General features: G+C 44.4%; 1 non-coding gene across 1 annotated transcript; it reads right to left on the bottom strand.

The window, feature by feature from the left end:
* Window positions 1-2281: 2281 nt before the first annotated feature.
* Window positions 2282-2419, bottom strand: LOC119924621. The gene has a single exon (XR_005449324.1). It is a non-coding gene; the product is annotated as a small nucleolar RNA SNORA7 (small nucleolar RNA).
* Window positions 2420-5491: the final 3072 nt, after the last annotated feature.

Here is a 5491-nt window from a genome sequence, read left to right as displayed (position 1 = left end):
ATACATATTTACTATTCTCTTTATTTTGTTAATGATGATTTTGATACCTGTCTACGTGCTTTCTTTTGTTGTCTCTCTCCCCCTTCTAGACTGTGAGCCCATTGTTGGGTAGGGACCGTCTCTATATGTTGCTGACTTGTACTTCCCAAGTGCTTAGTACTGTGCTTTGCACACAGTAAGCGCTCAGTAAATATGGCTGAATGAATGAATTAATGAATGTACCTTCTAGACTGTACGTTTGTTGTGGGCAGGGAATGTATCAGTTATTTTGTTATACTGTACTCTCCCAAGTACTTAGTACAGCACTATGCACACAGTAAGCACTCAATTATTGTGATTGTCTGACTGACACCCAACCACAGACTATAGTGCTCCGCACACAGTAAGCACTCAATTAGTTCCACTGATTGGTTGATTGATGTACACATAGGTGGCAATAGAGTGGCACAGGGCTCCTATGTGGCTTGACCTGATTGTTTTTAGCATTCACAATAGGTATTGTCAGCTTGGAATTAACTGTGGCTAGAGGAAGCATCTTTGTCTGGCTCAAGTATCAGGCAATGAGGGCAGCAGGTCAGGTTGATGTTTATCCCAATGCGGATTAGAATTTTGTTCAGATTTCACTGGTGAGCCAGAGATTTCTTGTTCTGCATAGCTCAAGGGTTGGCTTGGGAGGAATGAAGCATGCTGGTGGAAGAGGGCAGACGGGAGAGAAAGATAATCAATACTGATCAATCAATCAATCAATCAATCAATCATATTTATTGAGCGCTTACTGTGTGCAGAGCACTGTACTAAGCACTTGGGAAGTGCAAGTTGGCAACATATAGAGACAGTCCCTACCCAACAGTGGGCTCACAGTCTAGAAGGGGGAGACAAAGAACAAAACCAAACATATTAACAAAATAAAATAAATAGAATAGATATGTACAATTAAAATAAATAAATAAATAGAGTAATAAATATGTACAAACATATATACATACATACAGGTGCTGTGGGGGAGGGAAGGAGGTAAGACGGGGGGATCGAGAGAGGGACGAGGGGGAGGGGGCTCAGTCTGGGAATGCCTCCTGGAGGAGGTGAGCTCTCAGTAGGGGCTTGAAGGGATGAAGGGAGCTAGCTTGGCAGATGTTGGGAGGGAGGGCATTCCAGGCCAGGGGGATGACGTGGGCCGGGGGTCGATGGCGGGACAGGCGAGAATGAGGCACGGTGAGGAGATTGGCAGCAGAGGAGCAGAGGGTGCCGGCTGGGCTGGAGAAGGAGAGAAGGGAGGTGAGGTAGGAGGGGGCGAGGTGATGGACAGCCTTGAAGCCCAGGGTGAGGAGTTTCTGCCTGATGCGCAGATTGATTGGTAGCCACTGGAGATTTTTGAGGAGGGGAGTAACATGCCCAGAGCGTTTCTGGACAAAGATAATCTGGGCAGCAGCATGAAGTATGGATTGAAGTAGGGAGAGACAGGAGGATGGGAGATCAGAGAGAAGGCTGATGCAGTAGTCCAGACGGGATAGGATAAGAGCTTGAACGAGCAGGGTAGCGGTTTGGATGGAGAGGAAAGGGCGGATCTTGGCAATGTTGCGGAGCTGAGACTGGCAGGTTTTGGTGACAGCTTGGATGTGAGGTGTGAATGAGAGAGTGGAGTCGAGGATGACACCACGGATGCGGGCTTGTGAGACGGGAAGGATGGTAGTGCCGTCAACAGTGATGGGAAAGTCAGGGAGAGGGCAGGGTTTGGGAGGGAAGACAAGGAGTTCAGTCTTGGACATGTTGAGTTTTAGGTGGCGGGACGACATCCAGATAGAGATGTCTGATGGACAGCCTCAGATGGACTGATGGACAGCCTTAGAGGCAGAGGTCAGAGGTTTCCATTTGATGTGAGATTTTGTTTCTCCTAGACAGAGCTTCCTATCTGACCGTGACGGAGTTCAGTATCTCTGACACCGAAAACACTCCTGGCGTCTTTGGGGCCCATTTCTCCCACCACCTACTGCCCCTCTGAGGCTCTTGTTTCTGGGCAGAAAGCGAGGCTCCATTTCACTGACTCTCAGCACAATTTTGTCTTGCCTCATGCTGTCAAGTCATCTCCAACCCATAGCAACACCATGGACACATCTCTTCCAGAATTCCCCACCTCCATCTGAAATCAGTCTGGTAGTATATCCAGAGAGTATTCTTGGTCAAAATATGGAAATGGTTTACCATTGCCTCCTTCCACACAGTACTTGAGTCTCCACCCTAGAATCTCTCCCATGCCACTGCTGCCCAGCACGGGGGAGTTTTGACTTGTAGCAGATTGCCTTCCACTCGATAACCACTGCCCAAGCTAGGAAAGGAATGGGTATGCCTCTGCTTGACTCTCCCTCCTTTAGTTGAGACTGGTAGAGCACTGGAAACTCTCCAGGTGTGACCCTAAGAGGGAACACGACGAGATTGCAGCCTTAAATTAACCCACATATTCAATCCACCATCAAATCCTGTCAGTCTTACCTTCACAGCATCTCTAAAATCCTCCCTTTCTTCTCCATCCAAACTACTGCCATGTTAATACTCATCCTATCCTGCCCAGATTACTGCATCACCTTACTTGCTGACCTCCCAACCTCCTGCCTCTCCCAACTCCAGTCCATACTTCATTCTGCTGCCTGGATCATCTTTCTACAGAAACGTTCAGGACATGTCACCCCCCTCCTCAAAAATCTCCAGTGGTTGCCTATCCACCTCTATATCAAAAAAGACTTCTCACCTTGCACCCTCCTACCTCACCCCACTTTTCTCCTTCTACAACCCAGCCTGCACACTTCACTCCTCTGGTGCTAACCTTCTCATTGTCCCTAGATCTCACCTGTCTTGCTGCCAACCCCTGGCCCACATCCTGCCTCTGGCCTGGAATGCCCTCCCTCCTCAAATTCGACGGATAGCCACTCTCCCCTGCTTCAAAGCCTTACTGAAGGCCCATCTCCTCCAAGAGGCCTTCCCAGACTAAACCCCACTTTTCCTCACCTCCCACTCCCTTCTGTATCACCCTGACTTGCTCCCTTTGCTTCCTGCCCCCAACCCCCAGCCCCACAGCACTTATGTAGATATCTGTAATTGTATTTATTATATTAATATCTGTTCATTTGTATTGATATCTGTCTCCCTGCCTCTAGACTCTGAGCTCATTGTGGGCAGGGACTGTCACTGCTTATTTTTGTATTGTACTTTCCCCAGCGCTTAGTACCATATTCTGCACACAGTACTGCTCTATAAATACAATTTAATGAATGAATGAGTGAATGACTGGGCAATCACGTTGTGAAATATGTGTGGTTCCGGTTCTGAATTTGTGAATAAACAAGAAAGAGTGGAAAGGAAAAATCTCTAGTGAAATGCAAATCTCATTCAATTGAGTAAGGTTGTCAGAGAAGATTTCTCTCACTAAAATATTGATTGTCTTTTTTTCCCAAGGATACAGGACCAGGAGGAAGGGAGAGATGATGCATGTCCTCCCTGATAACACAAGGGTGAAAAAGCTCCCCATCACAGAACAAAACAGAGTAAATTTATTGAAAAAGGTGGTAACTTCTGGACTTCTACACCCAACTAATTCCTACTATAATTCAGAGAGCCAGATTGAAACCATGGGGGAACTATAGTGGGGAATAGTGGGGAGACATACGATTATGATGAATTTCACATCTCTGTGAGCCAAAAGGCAGGTTAACAAGTCTTCTGATCAGGATTTTTCCCATCCTTGGGTAGGACTGTCCAGGGAATCTTTGTCATTTAATAATTATAACAATAGTAATAATAGTGGTATTTGTTAAGCACTGACTGTGTGCCAGGCACTGTACTAGACACTGGGGTGGATACAAGCCAATCAGGTTGGACACAGTCCCTGTCCCACATGGAGCTCACAGTCTCAAACCCCATTTTACAGATGAGGTTACTGAGGCCCAGAGAAGTGAAGTGGTTTGCCCAAGGTCACACAGCAGGCAACTGGCAGATCTGGGATCAGAACCCATGGCCTTTTGACTTCTAGGCCAGTGCTCTATTCACTATTCCAGAACAGATCTACCTTCAGGCTGTGTTTAGCTATGATCCCTGGGTCTCCCTGCCTTATTTTCAACTAGCCAGTCTTTCTTCATCATTATCAGCATAACATTTTCTGTGGTATTTGTCAAGTGCTTACTGTGTGCCAGGCACTTCATTAAGCACTGGGCTGGATGCAAGCTAATCAGGTTGGACATAGCCCCTTTCCCACATAAGGCTCAGAGTTTTAATCCTTTCATTCTACAGATGAGTTTACTGGGGCACAAAGAAGTTAAGGGACTTGCCAGAGGTCACAGCAGGCAAGTGGAAGAGTCAGGATTAGAACTCAGGTCCTGGTTCTGACTCCCGGGTCTGTGTTCAATCTACTAGGCAATGCTGCTACCATTACTCTACAACTACTGTATTACCTTTGTATTATGTACTATTACTGTATTGTTTCAGTACTGGTTACTATTAGAACAGTGCTTGGCACATAGCAAGTGCTTAACAAATACCGTAATAATAATATTACTGTATAATGTCTATAATATGTACTACTCTGTGCCTCAGTTACCTCATCTGCAAAATGGGGATGAAGACTGATGAAGACTGAAGACTGTGAGCCCAAAGTGGGAAAACCTGGTTACCTTGTATCGACCCCAGTGCTTGGAACTGTGCTTGGCACTTAACAAATACCAACATTATTATTATTATTATTGCGCTGTTACTGTATCATCTCTACACTATGTATTGTTATTGAACTATCATAGTAATTTTTCTGCTCTATGTACTATTACTGTATTATTACTGCATTGTTTCTGCACTGAGTATTATTTCTGTATTGTTTCTGTAATAGGTATGATTGCTTTGCTATTACTGAAACATTTGGACGTCTGTTTCCCCCCTTCTAAACTGTGAGCCCGTTGTGGGCAGGGATTGTCTCTGTTGCTGAATTGTACTTTCTAAGCACTTAGTACAGTGCTCTGCTCACAGTAAGCACTCAATAAATGTGACTTAATGAATGAATTTCTGTACCATATACCGTTATTGAACTGTTCCTGTACTAGCTCTATACTCTATTCTATGTGTTACTAGTGTATTACTTTGGTGCTATGTACTGTTACTGTAGTATTTCTTACAGTGAACTATTGCTGTCCTATTATTGTATCATCTCTGTATAATGTACTGTTATTGTACTACTGCTGTATTATTTCTGTACAATGCACTATTACTTTACTATGACTATCATTGCTTTACTAGGTATTTTTACTGTATTATTTCTGTACTAGGTGCTATCGCTTTACTATTACTGTAGCTTTTCTATACCATATACTGTTATTGAACTGTTACTCTACAGCTCTGTACTATATGCCATGATTGTACTAGTAATGTATTATTTCAGTATGATATAATAGTAATAATAATAATTCTGGTATTTGTTGAGCACTAACTATGTGTCAGGCACTGTACTAAGCACTGG

This window comes from Tachyglossus aculeatus, chromosome 2, assembly GCF_015852505.1.
Source record: "Tachyglossus aculeatus isolate mTacAcu1 chromosome 2, mTacAcu1.pri, whole genome shotgun sequence".
Lineage (NCBI taxonomy): Eukaryota > Metazoa > Chordata > Mammalia > Monotremata > Tachyglossidae > Tachyglossus > Tachyglossus aculeatus.
This window is presented reverse-complemented; position numbering and strand designations above follow the sequence as displayed.